Genomic DNA, 17,500 nt, shown 5'->3' with positions numbered 1-17,500 from the left:
TTCTGACCAATCAGTGTCCAGAATTCAACTCTGACCGGGTCAAATGTCAAATAACCCGAGATTCATTTGTATGTTTTGTTTATTCGCTAGTCATTTACTAGCGTCTGTCCCTGTCATCACACAGACACACACACACCCGATGCTAGCTCAAACATGAATATTCTACATCGTTCTTTAAAAACTGAGCTACGTAGAAGTCAGACTACAGGCAGCTCACACGCCAAAATGCTAAGCTAAGTGCACTGCTAGTCACTTTAAGCTTTAAGTCGTTTGCACACTGAACATGTCACGATTTAATCATGCTACATTTCCAGTCACAGAGAAAGATTTTCTCAGAGAACAAAACCCGCCGTCTCTTAGCCGCTAATTGTTTTTATTTATTTTTTTTAAATTCACACACTCCGAGCAGCGATAACGCAGAGCGCGTGTTGTGATCTGTGAAGCGTAGCCACGGCAACCGGCAGTAAGGCAGATAACGGCAGTCAGTCAGTCAGGTGGCGGGTCGGTCGGTCAGTCTGTCCGTCATCACAGACCCTGCAGAGCTCTGAGGAACACGCGCGCTTTATTCTTATCTGCTGTTACGGACAAACACGTTTAATCAGACGCAAGACGGAGATTAGAGTTATTTCTACAAAACAGAGGGTTTAATTAGTTCCTGCTGACTGCTCACGTGACGCTCTGACAGAAATCAGCTCCTGTTCCAGAACAATAACCATTTCCTCACACTGAAACTGGGAAACGTTACCAACAACCTCCACCAGTACAGAGCTCTGTGTGTGTGTGTGTGTGTGTAGAGTGGGGTATGTTTTTTGGTACAGGGTGTGTGTGTGTGTGTAGAGTGGGGTATGTTTTTGGTACAGGGTGTGTGCGTGTGTGTGTGTGTGTGTGTGTGTGTGTATATATAGAGTGGGGTATGTTTTTTGGTACAGGGTGTGTGTGTGTGTGTGGTACAGGGGGTGTGTGTGTGTGTGTGTGTGTGTAGAGTGGGGTATGTTTTTGGTACAGGGTGTGTGTGTGTGTGTGTGTGTGTGTGTGTGTGTGTGTGTATATAGAGTGGGGTATGTTTTTTGATACAGGGTGTGTGTGTGTGTGTGTGTAGAGTGGGGTATGTTTTTTGGTACAGGGTCTGTGTGTGTGTGTGTGTGTGTGTAGAGTGGGGTATTTTTTTGGTACAGGGTGTGTGTCTGTGTGTGGTACAGGGTGTGTGTGTGTGTGTGTGTGTGTGTGTAGAGTGGGGTATGTTTTTTGGTACAGGGTGTGTGTCTGTGTGTGGTACAGGGTGTGTGTGTGTGTGTGTGTGTGTAGAGTGGGGTATGTTTTTTGGTACAGGGTGTGTGTGTAGAGTTTAGGGTGAGCAATATAACAAGAAAATTAAATAAAAATCATATAATGATACTGTTTTAAGAAATGTGATATACAGCATGACACTTGTGAAAAATAAAATTGAATAAGATAAAATTTATATTTTTATTTTATTTACATATTCATGTTAAATTTAATTATTAAATATGTGGAAAACAATCTATTTTTAAAATAGTAAATCGTAATATATATTAATATTTTAAAAAATCTTTTCCTTGATTGGACAGAAATGTCTATTCTTTAAAATTTTATATAAATATAAACTCAATTTTTCTTTTTTTTTCCTTCTTAGTGTTTGGTGTTAAAGCTTTTATTTTTGTACACAGTAAATAAAAGTATCATCACTCGCTAAAATTAATTTTATTTATTCATTTTTTATTGTAACGCAGCACAGCTGGCGGTTTCTTATATTATGATAGAATCTCTTCAGGTACCATGACATCCTGATCCACTTCCATCTCGTCTCCTCACGTCTTATCAGCATGTCAGTAACCATCAAAGAGTCATGTAACACACACGGTTTGCTGCGTCAGTGGTATCGGTGATAAGGATGTGTGGGTGAGATAAGCGCAGGTGAGAGCAGCGAGCTGCTGCAGATCTCCAGCACTATTAATGTGCAATTAGAAGCTTGTTAAAGTTGTGATTTATGGCTATGACAAACACGAGGTGTGCCTTCAGGCAGCGCACAGACTCGAACCTCAGCCAGATAAAAGTTTAAGAGTCGAGTCATAAAGGAAACACAGCGTGTAAACCTCTACACTGGAGTTAGACTTCAATCATAATTCTAATCGTTTGTCTTGAACTCGACTCATCCTTTCTGTTCACCTCGAGGTCATGGAGGAAGGAAGGACCGTGGCATGTGAGAGACATGGTGAAGATGTAAACCGAGACTGTGAGCGTTCGGGGTGGGTGGGGTGATGGTAGGAGAGGGCGGGGTCTGAGAGCTGGGGTTCAGAGGAGAGGCGAGCTCGGGTACTCTGGGATGCTGAAGGACATCCTGAAGGACCGGAGGGGCCTCGGAGACTGAAACACTAACAATGAGCGCAGTATTTTCCTCACACTCGCTCACACACACACTCTCTCACACGCTCACACATATTCTCTCTCATACACACTCTCGCTCGTACACACTCTCACACACTCTCAGAGCTCAGTCTTTTTCACACGAAAGATTTTTATGGAGAGATTCTGCAGATTATTGTGGAGATTTAGATCAAGATTCAGGTCACGAAAATGTCAAGAATATAAATTACACCACAGACTCCAAATAATAACTGACCTGAAAAAGGAGGATATACAGGAGGAATAATACCGAAGAAAAGGGGACAGAAAGAAAGAAAGACAGAAAGAAAGAAAGACAGAAAGAAAGACAGAAAGAAAGAAAGACAGAAAGAAAGAAAGACAGAAAGAAAGACAGAAAGAAAGAAAGAAAGACAGAAAGAAAGACAGAAAGAAAGACAGAAAGAAAGAAAGAAAGAAAGAAAGAAAGAAAGAAAGAAAGAAAGAAAGAAAGAAAGAAAGAAAGAAAGAAAGAAAGAAAGAAAGAAAGAAAGAAAGAAAGAAAGAAAGAAAGAAAGAAAGAAAGAAAGAAAGAAAGAATTTTGTGTATAAAATCTCTCAGAGTAGCATCTCCTCTCAGTCACGTGATTCTTCATCATCATAATAAACACAGATCAGCCTCCAGACCCGGAGCTCAGAGCTGCTACTGCGAGAGCGTACAGAACAATCTGTGCGAGAGTAAATCAGGCTGTGGAGGTGTGAGAGTCACTCCAAACATAAGAATCATTCAGATTTCCTCTCGTCCCTCAGCAGCAGGCCGGAGCTGCTCGTTAGGCTGAAAGCTGTGTGTCTGTTTCAGCGGCAGATGGACAAGCGCACACGTCAGAACGCAGGCGTGTCGCTCGGCAATTACAACAACCGTCACGTCTACTGTGTGTGTGTGTGTGTGTCTGAAAACATCTCAAATCCCAGGAGAAATGGACAACAAGATCATATAGAGAATTAAAATAGACACAGGAACGAGGCCAAGCTAGCCTGAGTGTGTGTGTGTGTGTGTGTGTGTGTGTGTGTGTGTGTGTGTGTGTGGGTGTTTATTAGCAAGATTTACAGGCACACAGAGAGATGTGTGAACCGAGCTTACTGCCAATTACATCTTGTTTTTGTTTCCTTGTCAAGTCGAATTTATCGCTGTGTCCATCACACAGTCACCGCTCTGGTAAGAAAAAAAAATAAAAGAAATAAATTTTTAAAAATTGCAGAATTAAAATATTAAATGTGACGTCTCTCGTTTATAGGATGTGGTATATTTATACCCTTAAAAATTAAATAAATAAATAAATAATAAATAAATAAATACATACATACATTTTTAAAAATTTCTGAATTAAAATTTTAAAAGTGATGTCTCTCGTTTACAGGATGTGGTATATTTATTCCCTAAAAAATTAAATTAATTAATTAATTAATTAATTAATTAAAAGAAATTACAAAATTTAAATATAAAAAGTGACATTTCATTTATAGGATGTGGTATATTATTCCCTAAAATATAAAAAATAAATAAATAAATAACTGTCATTTCATTTTGTTTCATTTGTTGAGTCTTTTACATTCATAATAATAAAGCTAAGTTATTTTAATGCTATAAACTCAGGGCTCACAAGACACTTTTCTGTATTTACAGTATTTTAAAATAAATAAATACATAAAAATAATAATTTTAGTAAATAATTTAAAAGAAACAAGCTTTGACTGAAAGCAAGTGAAAATCTTACACAATTTTTAATTTTTCTTTGTTATTATTAATTATTTATTTTTGTGAATAAATTCCATATTTTTGCTAGTAAACCTCGGAAATATCTTTTTGTAGAAGATGCATCTTGAATATTGATGCTTTTTTTGTTTGGTTGTTTTTTTTTTTTGTTTTTTTTTTTTAACAATATTGCCTAAATAAAAAGAATTAAATAATTAATTAAAAACAGCGTTTTTTTTTTTTTTGCGTCCCTGCTGTCCGAGTTTCCAAACGTTTCCCAAGCGAGTGCCGACAGATCGGCGTTACCCTGAGGTCATGCTTCCTCCCTGCCTGATCTCAGCTCCCATCATGCCCCTCACCGCGAGGAGAACTTGACCCAAGCCCTCACTTGGCACCGCTGATCCCACGAAGAATATGGCACTCGGGGCTTCACGCCAAGTACGAGAGCAGCTTCTGTAAGGCTGCCAGCGTCCCGGGCATGAAGAAAAAATCATCCCATGCCTTTTAAATATCATTTAGTAAATAGCGGTTGTGGTTGGAACGAGGGTTGGGTTACGCAGCAGCACTTATCAGGCGACTTGTAGCACTTAAGGGCCTACAAGCTGAGGCGAAGACGAAGTGGTTGATGGGTTAAGCTGTTAATGTTTTAACACCCGAGGAAGACTTTGTACCGTCTTTCTGATTACTCATCCGGCTTCTTTACTGCTGCCATGAAAGGAGATTTAATACATAAACAATACAGTAAACCTTTCAGATAAGACATTGACATACTGTCAAGTATGATGGAAAATTCCATTAGCACTCAAAGGTGCAGTTTCAGTCATACAGAATATTTCTCTTAGCAATTTAATAACACATCTGAGGTAAAAGTTGATGTGCAGGATAGTCTTTGTCTCATTTCCCAGGCATTATGCTGTTAAATTACCCATAATCGGTGAGTTCTAGCTAGCTTAATCGTTAGGAAGTTTAGTTAGCAGTCGATGCCAAGTTGTAATTTCAGTCATAAAGAACCTTTTTCTTTGCAATTTAACACAACTTCTGTGGTAAACGTTGATATTCTCAATAGTTTTGTCTCATTTTCTAGTCACTATGCTGTTAAATGATCAGAATACCACAAAATTGCTGAGTTCTAGCTAGCTAAACCATTAGTCACAGTTACTGGTGAAGTTGCTTAGGGTAGTTTAGTTAGTGGTCAATACTAAGTTGTAATTTCAGTCATACAGAACCTTTTTTCTGCAATTTAACACAACATCTGAGGTAAAAGTTGATATTCTCACTAGTTTTGTCTCATTTTCTAGTCATTATGCTGTTAAATTATTATTATTAAAAGCTAGCTAAATCATTAGTCTCAGTGACCAGTGACTATATTTCACAGTTGCTTAGGGAAGTGGTCAATGCGAAGTGTAATTTGAACTTTTTTCTTAGCAATTTAATACAACTTCTGAGGTAAAGGTTGATGTTCAGGACAGTTTTGTCTCATTTTCTAGTCACTATGCTGTTAAATTATCTAAATAACCCATAATTGTTAAGTTATATCTAGCTAAATCATTAGCCACAGTGACTGGTGACTATATTCCACAGTCACTTAGGGAAGTTTAGTTAGTGGTCAATGCTAAATATAATTTCAGTAAGACAGAACCTTTGCAATTTAACATATCATCTGAGGTAAAACTTCATATTCTCAATAGTTGTATCACATTTTTTTGCTGTCATGATTTTGTTAGCAATTAGCGCTCAGTGTAAGCCCAATTTTAGTCACACAGCTAATGTTTTTCAGAAAATCACATCTGAGGTGAATGTTGACACTCCTGATACACTCGTAGTACCTTTACTAGAGTTCTAGCTAGATGCATTAGCATTAGCCTTAGTCAGCTAGCGTATGCATGGTGTCCTTAGTTACCAGTTGCCTAGCAACAGTTTTAGCACCAATTTAAAAGTGAGCTTATTGTATCCTGACACATGAATTTACAGATTTTATTGAAGTTCAGCTTGTGAACAGAATACAGAATTAATTCTACTCAGTTTCCTTTGTGTAGTAAATGCTTACGTTTAAAAAAAAAAATGAAACACTGGTTTTAACAAAATGTGATATATTTAGCATTAACCACATCCAGTCTTAATGTCACAAAGCTTATTAAAGACAAAATGAGATCTATAACTGTCCCTGATATCTCCAGATATAATTACAGATATTACCTGAATGTCGTTTCTGCCCCGAGGACGTCTCCAGAACCTCTGACATTTCTATTTTTTTCATTAAATTCTCTCCATATTTCATAATAAATGGTGAGCACGTGCCATCGATAAGCCGAGATTATCGCCACGGTTTAGACTGTACGCTAAAACACGGTCCACGCCACACTAAAACAAACACACAAATATTTACAAAGCAAGAAGATCAAGAACAAGCTTCAGATCTGAACTGCTTCACCCCAGAACAACAGAAAGACTAACATCTGACCACAATGGTGAAACCACACTCATTTTTGTGGTGCAAAATAATGGAAATGTGGTAGTCGTGTACACTGAACACACGCGGCTGAAATGTCATCGCAATTAGGCCGAGGCAGAAAGGAAACACCAGCCAAGATGTGGCCATAATAGTAGCTTTGTGATTTGATGGATGACGACAATGATTAAGTGTTAGCGTAGCTTTGTGTGCTTAAGGAAAGGACTTTAGTCAGATTTCTCTTACAACAGCCGGGCCAAGAGAACGCTCCAAAGAAAATCAGACGTTATTCTAATAGAAAACATGGTTTAATGACGAGATTTATTGGATTTCATCTATGAAAAAGTCAGAAGTGCGATGTTTATTTTTCTGGCCTACAGAAGAGTTTACGTTTTTGCGGTTTCTCCTCTGTAACACAAGCTGTAGGCGTCGCTACATCAAAACACCTTAATACCTCAGAGCTGATGAAAGCTGGATTCTGATTGGTCAGGAGGTATTGTGGATCATTTAGTGGTCATTTAGATTATATAGTTCTAGCTTAGCCTCAATCAGCTAGCGCATCCTAGACGTCCATATATATCAGTTGCCTAGTAACACAAATCGAGTTCACTATTAATTTTGATGTATATTAAATCCACTATACATTTTTCTTCACCTAAAGCTATAGCTGATGAATGCTGGATTCTGATTCTGGTTAGCTTTCTAATGCGCTATTAATTTATGGAAGGAGTCTCCAGTTTCAGTGTAACAATATGTGCTTTAGGTGACAGAACGGTCATTTGTAGCTGCTGTAACGGGAAGTAGCGTGCTTCATGGACATTCCACAACATTAAATACAACTAAAAATGGATAAAAATTTTGATCATAATATTTTTTGACATAACTCCATTTTATCACACTGATTCTTTTCCTTTTACAGCATGACATGGAACATTTCAGTCCTTGCTAATATGGATGTGATGATATCTTTTGAGGCACAGAGCAGTTAGCTGATTTTTAACAAATTCGTCAACAAATGTAATTATTCTGTGTGGAAGCTTGCGATGTACACGAGCTAACTGTCATGGTGGTGTTTGTTTTTTCTATCAAAATACATTAATATTCCAGTCCACTTGAAAGCAAGAGGTATGGGGCATCAGAGGCAGGCTTAATTAGACACTGTTGTCCACAGTAAGGAGGGGGATGCAGTCTATAATTGAGGAAAATCGCTTACCCATGATGCACCGGGGGCCGAGCGTGATCAAAGGTAGCCTGTGTGAGAAGGTGCACAGGCCGCGAAGGGGAGGGTCCGTGTCATTAAATCAACTAATTAGTGACCCCCTTCTTTTTCCTGCCAATTTAATACCCCCCCTTTTCTTGGTCCCTTTTCTCTTGAAAGCTCTTTGCTGTGCTCTCTTTACCCCACAGACACGTCCAATGGGGATTTTTAGCATTTCAAAAGTGTATCCAAGCTTTCCGGAGTGCAGAAAAACAGAATGGTCACCAAGGCGAGGAAGCTGATCTCGTCAAGAAACAGAGAATGAGGGATGGAGGAGGGATGAGGAGGAGGAGGAGGAGGAGGAGGAGATGGGCAAGGAATAGCTGGCATCTTTTAGGTTTCTTCGGTCTTTCCAAGCAGAGGACAAGAGCGGTGTCTCTAAAAATCTGTTTTAATCAGGAACAAAAGGCGGAGTGTGTGAGCTCGCAAAGTTTGGTTTAGAAAGACTTTAATACCATGAGATATCAATATTCGGAGGATAAAAACGGTTATAAAGGAACAAGAGGGGAAAATATGCAAATACTATCAGTAGGCATGACATGGGTCGTGTCTCTGCAGTGCTTTTGTTCTTCCGATGGAGATGTGACACATAAAAGCCATACTTTCAGGCCCTTTTTTTGCTTCTGTCTTTTTTTTTTTATTTTGGATAGGGTTGTGTCCGTCTTTCAATCCCTAGGGGACCTATTGTACTACCCCGAGTCCTTCACGGTCAGCCCCTCCTCTTTCTCCGAGTGGAACAATTACCCCGTTGAGGCGACACAATGCATGAAGCCCACCGCAGCCCCCACAGAGCTTTTCTCAGTTTTAGTCTGCTTTATGTGTAAAAAAGCGCTGTGCTGATCAGCAACAAAAAGGCAAGTCTTAAAAAAATAGGCAAAATAAAGGGGTGAAAAGAGGAGAAAGTGTGTGTGTGTGTGTGGTGTTTTGGGGGTGATTCAGAGTGTGGAGATTTTTTCTCATTTTCACTCATTCAGTCGCACCATCCACACAAAATAAGCCATTTTTCAACACAGCGCTTTAGCTGACAGCGGAGGGGAGGGGAAGTCGTCATGCTGCCTAACACATTAAAAACCCTCAGGAAACGAAAACACATGATGTAATACCTTGTTAGTAAAAAATCAATGAAATTACGCTTTGTGAAAATCCACAGAACTTCCTTCACGTGTTAAACTTCGAATACTTGACTAACGGTACGTTTCCATTCCAATATTTTTGCACATTTTTCCACAGTGAACAAGACAAAGTGTGAATTATTTGCAGCCGTTATGTATTAAATGACCAATTTTCCAAGTGTTTGCGTTTGAACTGTGACAGTTTGGAAGCCCGGGTTGCCAGATTGGCTCGGCTGTTTACAGATCAATCATGGTCTACTGTACAAACCGTCAACGCTAGCAATAAAGCGTTCATGTTTATTCAGCTTAAAATGATGCAAGGGACTGCAAGTTCCAAAATTAATAAATAAAAAAAAACATATGTCACTGATGGAAAGTGTGTTTTCTTCCTCATGTTAGTTTTCATGAATTGCTCATCAAACTATTGGATAGAAAACCAACATCATTTCCTTAATAGACTTTTAGCTACCTATCATGTAAAAGAAACAACACATGGCCAAGACACTGCCTAATTTCACTTGATCAAGTCACCTGATTGACGCTGCAGTTAACCAACCACGAGTTTCGCTGAAGCTCCTCAAAAAACACGAGTGTATCTTATCCAAAACAAATCTCTGCCTTCAATTGTATTGAATTGTATTGTATTGTATTGAATATCAAATTCTCATTTCAGTGTTGGAAAGTTTGGTCTAAAGGAGCGTATGAACATCCAATCAGACTGTGACCTGCAAGATACTGAAGCTTGTGGCCAGATAAGTGTATATGGAGCATCTGAGGCTCAAGGTTTTCATCTCATTCCACAGTGCAGACCATGGAAAATAACTCCTTAAGCAAAGTGACTTCCATGTAATCCTTGTCTAAACGAGCTCTAAAACCAACCCTCATTCCAGCCCTCCATAAGCTTGAACACAGCTCCGGTGTCTCTGATGTCTCAGACGTACCGTGACTTCACGATTCATTCTCAGACTGACAGACGCAACTGGATGCATTAAGTAAGCTTTAACGCCATGACCACAACATCCCGGTTGTACTGTGCAGCACTACCCGTGTCTGAGGGCTGGAGGTACACTGACATTCCACAAGGGTTTAAAATACCGCAAGGGTGAAGGAGCAAATGAAGAACAGTAGTGGTGGTGAAGGTCATGCAAGAGGTTTTCCAAGTATTCCCAAAGATTCCACTGAGATCGTGTGGACCCTCACGATTCACTGGGTTTCATTCCAAGAGTGATTATGTTCTTATCAGCAGTAACGCGAGCTGGCAAATTGCAAACTATTGAGGATAAACCCATTTACCCATTAATCCACTTAAGGAGCTCCTTAAGAGCAGTTGCATTAAAGAAGGTCCTGATGTTCTTATCTGAACTTCTAATTAAATCCCGGGCCATGAAAATGGAAGCTGGAGTCAAGAAAAAAATGAAGCAAAATTAATTGAACGGCTGTTAAACATCTTCAGTGGAAGAGCCGGTACGATATTACGCAGAACAGCGTGGATTTGCAAAGCCAGCATTCTTTCTCTAATCCGTTTAATTCCCGTTCATTAGCTTTAGGCAGATATCATCGACAGTTTACGAGACGACAAGCCTAACCATCGTTTCTCACAGGTATGACATGGATCAGGATTACTAATCCCCAACCCTCACAAATACAAAACACTTCCTTACGGTAAGCAACCACAAGATCCGAGCAATAATAATGACTAATTTTTTTTCCGACCAGGATTACCAAACATTTTCTTCTGGTACACCCCGTGCTGATTAGATAAAACCTTATTGTATGCGAAGCAGCAAAAGGCCAAGGCCTTAGCCTCATCTGTGACAGATGGACAAGGAACAACGGGGACTCCCGTAGCAAGAAATATGGTTCACCTGTGAGAACATTTATCATTAATTGGGCTCTGGTGCCTGCTGTGCCCCGGCACACCCTCGTAATTTATTATCCCGCTCTTAAGACTTCATCCATCCGAATGCCAACCGCTCAGCACCACAGGGGGTTCGGTGAAATTAATAGAGCTCCAGGAAACATTCTTCAATTATTTCCTTTCTCTTTTTTTCTATCTATCTTACAAACCGCCCGGTTCCATCTCCTCCAGAAAGTGCCTCCCAGACCAGGAAGATTTAGAGATCCACTCAATGTCCGCAACTGAAAGAAAAAACTACCATCCGTTACTCCAGAGGCTTATTTGTGATGCCTCAAACATCCGTGATGCCACATGAACTGAAAACATTGAGGACAACAACGCAAGAAGGAAGAAGGTTTCTCTTACATGGTTGATATTAATTAACTTTAAATAGCCTTTAAAAAACTTTAAAAAAAGGTGACATGTCCGGCTCCTTTGTCTATCTGCTGTCATTATTCTTCAGAATGGTGTTAAAGATCGGTCAAATTGGTCCGGTTAGCTGAGTTCGAGAAGTTTCTGAACTTGTGTTAGATCAAATCAGTCACTGATAAGAGCCATTTAGTGTATGACAGCAGAGTGAATCACCAGGTTACACACACACACATTTATCATGTCTAGCTATCATTTAACAATTTCCTTTCTAACCAGCATGTCTTTACAGGCCTGATTACACCATCAGATGAAACTGCAGCAAAACAGTTGTTCATTCTCACACACACTCAATGTGTTAGTATACAGCTTACAGTGATTCATTACTTTGGGTATTGTGGTGATGTACCAAAACACATCATGACTGTCTACGACTCCATCTCCTCCCAAACAGTTACAGTTTAAATTACAGTTTAAAACCATCCTATTGTAGACAGCTGCAAACTCATCCATACAACCACCCATTCAACTGAACATCCAAGCAAGCGGCCATCCAGCCATCCATTCAACTGATCATCTAACCATGCATCAATCCATCTATCCATCCATCCACCGATCCATCCTCAGATCCATCCAACCAACTACTCACTGATCCATCCATCCATCCATCAATCAGTTCATCCAACCAACCATGTACTGATCCACCTAGCCATCCATCCCCAGATCCATCCATCCACTGATCTATCAAACCATCCATTCATGCACCCATCCACTATTCCACCCAACCATCTATCCATGCACCCATACACTAATCCACCCAACCATCCTTCCAACCACTCAGTTTTCCTCCCAGGCATCCTTCCACTAATCCATCCATCCAACCACTTACTCACTCATCCATCCATCCACTGATCCAGCCGTCCATCTAACTGACCATCCAACCATCCATCCACCCATTCCTCCACCAACCCATCAGACCAACCATTCACTTGATACATCCATCCATCCATCCATCCATCCATCCATCCATCTATTCAATTCAGTTAAATTAAATTTTATTTGTTTAGCACTTCTAACATTGCACATTGTCACAAACAAACTTTACAGAACTATATAGAAACATTCACCACATAAATTATTAATTTTTAAATTGAAATTTATCCCTAATGTGCAAGCCAGTGTTAACAGTGTTGAGGAGAAACTCCCTGAGACAATAAGAGAAAGAAATTATTGAGGAACCAGACTCATCCTCATCTGTGTAACATCCAACCATCCATCCAACCACTTACTGATCCAACCAACTATCCATCCATCAACACAATGCAACATTTTCCAGCTAAACATGACTAATAATATCACAACTTCAACTATCAATCCTGGTAGAGTTGCAGGGTGGATTACTTCACTAGAGTGTTTAAAAAAGCAAACACAATGCAGCTAAAATAACCAGCATCATCCCTCAAAACCAGATATCTACAAACCCTGAACCCTCATCTTACTGTTTAATCCCACAATCACAAATCGTCTAAGAGAAACAATCCCTCATCATCTTCTGCTCCTCGATTTCATTCAAGAAATAAATGAATACGATTCTTGATTACAGGAACACAGAAGCTGATTATCCATCCAGAAAATACAACCTAAACTTTAATAGCCGGTCAGTAAGGTGAAATGTCCAGCTCCTTTGTCTATCTGCTGTCATTATTCTTCAGAATGGTGTTAAAGTTAGATCAGTCGAATTGGTCCAGTTAGCTGGGAATGAGCCGTAAAAGAACTGATAATGTATTCAAACTAGCATATAAATATAAACCAGCACTTTGTTGATTAATCCATGGATTCCACAACGCCGGGAAAGATATAAACATTTTTTAAAGCGGAGCTTTGATGTGAAGTGGCCTGAGGGCTGGCTCTGACAGCACCTGCAATGCTGTTTTCCAGACACTTGCTGTCCTTGACAGCTCTGTCTCACAGCTGTCTGATAACACGTCCACAGCGTCGGGTATAATTAGAGAGCGCTGCGAAATGTGGAAACGCCGCTGGAGCAGGATCGGCTCCCACGTCCCCGAGGATGAGAAGTCTTGCCATGAGGTTTGAACTGTGACCCTGTGACCTCTTTCCCTGCAGGAGCTTGTTAAAGTGTTACGCTGTTTCCTCAATCATACGCCTCCCTCACTGCGACAATGCTTATTGCGTACTCACGGGGGAAATGCGAAGGCATTCGGTACAGCCATCGCATCAATCCACGGGAAAGGCAGGAGGATTGCTCAAGACGGTACCCTGACAGCTGTTTTTGAGAAAGAACATCTTAAAAAAACTATTAAACCGAAACCGAAAACAGACAGAACTGGGTCACGACTCTTTTGTTCAAAGCAGAAGGCTTTAATCTCACGTCCTCTTCCTTCAGTTTATCACCTCTCACACACACAAAACAAACGAGCGTATTAAAGTCCTGAATTTATAATCGGCTTCTTATATCCGAAGCAAACTGAAAAGCAGAGCTGCTGGAATAAACAAATTCGGGGTTCGGAGTGAAAAGGTTTCCAAACACAAAACCCCTGTGACTTAACCACAAAGTGGAGCTACACTGTAAAGGATATCAAGCCTTAACTCCAACACAATTACTTCAGCATTAACGGTAATTACAAAAACCGAGCAGAGTGTAATACGAAGCAGACTGAGGATGAAGTCAGAGCTGGGTGAAGATGTAAAAATTGGGATCTTAAATACATTCTGAAACTCAGTGTCATCATTAAGCTAAAAAACATGACAGTGGAGTGCTGGAAAATAATCAATAGAAATCAGTTCATTTTCCTACAACAGCATATCCTAAAGCGTTTCCTCCAGCAATTTGCACAATTTTTAATGTAGAAAAAAAGAAGAGTCATACTTTTTAACCTTTTTTTTTTCAAACATTTAAGGAAACAAGTTAACTCCCATGAAAAGAAACACTAAATTTATATATATTTACATTTTCCTTCTTAAATTTATGTTCTTTTTCCTAGTGACATTAATCAGACCTAAAAAACCTTCATTGTATTAAACAATGTCAGGAGAATTGAAAGCTCCAGCTATACATCTGACACTGGAGACTCCTTCCATAAACATTAAATAATTATCAATTCAATTCATTCGTATATTGTGCTTTTAACAGTGGAAATCGTCTCAAAGCAGCTTTACAGAAGGATAGAAACATAGAAAAAATGATAAAGTTTAAAAAGTTAAGTTTCTTAATAAACGTTTCCTTACAGAAAATTTCCCAGCATTATGTTGAAATCGGACACACTTGTCATCTGCAGCCGCGATAAAGTCACAGAAAATCGTAGAATAATAGCTTCCAACCAATCAGAAAGGAGAACTTGGAGGATTATAAAAGCATCACATCCAACATAGGTTCTTGTAATAATAATGCTAAAGGCAAACACATCAGCGTCTCAAACGACAGCGGGAAACGTCTCAGGAGATCAGACGAGGGGTTATGACTATCAGTTAGCGTTCACGGCTACGCTTAAACACACAGCACATCCAACAACAACAACCAACAGCAACAACAACAGTTAGTTATTACGACTCAACACTGAAGCAGATAGACGGGGTGTGTAGGAGTTGTGGCTTACACAGTGTTTATAAAGTTCTTTATAAACTTTAAGAACTGTAATGAAGAAGATCCACAGATGAGGATGATGATGGATAGACATTTACAGAAAATTGAAAGCAGACATGTGCTTTCAGAGCTCTTAGAAAATTAGTTTGTGTGACACTACACACTGCACTCCATCACTCACCATATACACTATATTGCCAAAAGTATTGGGACACCCCTCCAACTAATCGAATTCAGGTGTTGGGCTTGTTTAGGGGTTATAATAATTGTTTACATCTTTTTTTTGTGTGTGTGTGTGAAGATAAATGTGAAGCTTGTGTTCATGTCTGATGAAGATCCTCAGAACAAAACACCTGCTCCAAGTTCTGCTTACATTATTAACCTGTAGCTACAGGAAGTTTTCAATCAAAAAAATAATTCTATGTTGATAATTTAACTAAGATACTTCACTGTGAAAAAGATACTTCATTGTGTTTTTTTTTTTAACTTTAGAGCATAAATTCTATGTGGATACTTCAAATGACAGTTTAGAAACATTTAGACAAAAAAAGAATGTAAAAAATATAATAAATAAATAAATAAATAAAAACTTTAAGGCAATAAAATGTTTACTGTTAGAGATGATGGAAATGTATATTGATAAAATGTTGACAGAATCCTTTTTCATTTAATTTAATTTAAGAGCATAAATTCTATGTCAATACTTATGTTGCGAAAAATAAAAACAAAAAAATGTGTTTTATGACAGAATTTCCACCACATGAGGGTCTATCAGATGACCTCCACTGCTCCATTTTGACGTCTTCGATATTTCGTTCAACTGGAATTATTTTTGAAAGACATTTTTTATCACAATCCTCAAAACTCGCCCTCTGTTTTCGGAAAAATGCTCAAATCCGTATATAAACGGCTCGAGATCTTCTTCAATACAGCAATTTATTTAAATCTGACATCATTACACACATCATTGTGGGTGAAAAGCAAACTTTGCACAAACAGACAGAAAACTCTCTTTACTAATGTTAAAACTTTTTTTCACAAACGCAGGAAAAATGTGGACGCAAACTCACCTAGCGTGAAAAAGCTTGGCTTCATGTGAAAACACAAGCTCTCATGACACACGTGAGCTTCAGATAACGCTAACCCTAAAGCTAGGAGATTTCTCTTCCGTCAATTATCATGTTTCGTTTAGGTTTAGCTACAGAATTTGTACCGTAGTCTGATTGGTGGATTTTACTTCGAGAATTTTCTGACTCTGACAAATCAGGCATTCGAAGACTGAAGCATTCTTTAAGGTAGGCGAGTTTTTCAGAAAAACTGGGGTGGATCACTTTGCTAAAGTTATAGATAATTTCACTTCATAAACATGAAAACATTTCACGATATTTCGGTTTGAAGACTGAATACCAGCAAAGAGAGTGAGAAAAAATCTGGTTTCAAATTTGTTTGTTTGTTTGATATCAACAAAACCTTCAGGAGAAATTTACATAATAAATGTTCTAAAAGTATTAAATACAATCACGATACTCCGAGAAAAATATAGATTAGCTTTATATTAAAACTTTGTCCATCCCTAGTGGATGGTGTTAGGATAAACAAACAAACAAAAACAAACAAAACAGATAAACAAACTTATGAGGAAAAATAAGAAGTGAAAAGCTTTTAAAAAGTTGATTTTGCTTGAAGAACCTACAACGAAAGTTCGATACAGAACACAGTACCAGTTCAATCCTATTGAAAGAACCTGGACAGCACTCTCAATTTTTTCTAAGAGTATAAATAAATAAACAGAGTGAATAAACAAACAAAAACACCAGGGGGAAAAATCAATCCAGAACTCCTAAGGGCTTATGTGTTTGTTTGGGTTTTTTTCCCCGTCTAGAAGAAGCTAGAAAGTTCTATGTAGAACCCTTAAACAGAGCTTTACTCTGAGTGCAAAACCTAGAACCATAAAGAACCAGGAAAAACAAACAAACAAATAAATAAACAAGGAAGTAAAAAAACACGGACGCATGAGAGGGACAGCTGAATCCAGATGTTCTATGTTCTTTCTAGGACCCTAGAACACAACAGCGTTTCACACTCGAATCATCCTTCATCTAAAGAACCAAACAAATCAGTGAAAAACAGCTTTCTGTGTAAAACTGGATGTAAGTAAGTAAACAAATAAACAAACATGGAAGAGAAAGTTCCATGCAGATCTCTAAAGAGCTCACAGGATTGTTTTTTGGCCCAGTGTAGAACCCTGAAGACTGTAGAGTTCCACCGGTTCTCAGTCACTAAGACGTGCTGAGATTGTAAATAAGAGAGTAAATAAATAAACAATAAACAAAAACACACATGGGAGTGTCTAGCTCTGATCAAAAGCCAGAGATTGTTAAGGGTTGATTTGGAGAGCTGTGTGTACACAGAACCCTACAGCAGAGCCATGTGGAGAACCGGGAAAGAACCTTATTTACTCCTTAAGAGCAGAGATTAGTGAATAAATAAACAAACAAACAAACAAAGAGATGTTTATACACCATGAGGAGGAAAGAACCTCCAAAAAACAACAATCAATCAATCAATCAATCAATCAATAAATAAATAAATAAATAAACTCTGAAACTTGGACCCGAGCCAGCGTGGCCAGTTGGTGCCTTAGAGGCAGAATTTTTAATGCATTATTTAAAATAAAAATCTATAAATCAATCAATTTAT

At 38.7% G+C, this 17,500-nt stretch overlaps 1 protein-coding gene across 5 annotated transcripts in view; it reads right to left on the bottom strand.

Moving 5' to 3' along the window:
- The window catches only part of robo1 (roundabout, axon guidance receptor, homolog 1 (Drosophila)), a 269,624-nt gene that overhangs the window by 131,607 nt on the left and 120,517 nt on the right, over positions 1–17,500 (bottom strand). The gene's annotated exons all lie outside the window — the stretch shown is intronic.

This window comes from Hemibagrus wyckioides, linkage group LG17, assembly GCF_019097595.1.
Source record: "Hemibagrus wyckioides isolate EC202008001 linkage group LG17, SWU_Hwy_1.0, whole genome shotgun sequence".
NCBI lineage: Eukaryota > Metazoa > Chordata > Actinopteri > Siluriformes > Bagridae > Hemibagrus > Hemibagrus wyckioides.
This window is presented reverse-complemented; position numbering and strand designations above follow the sequence as displayed.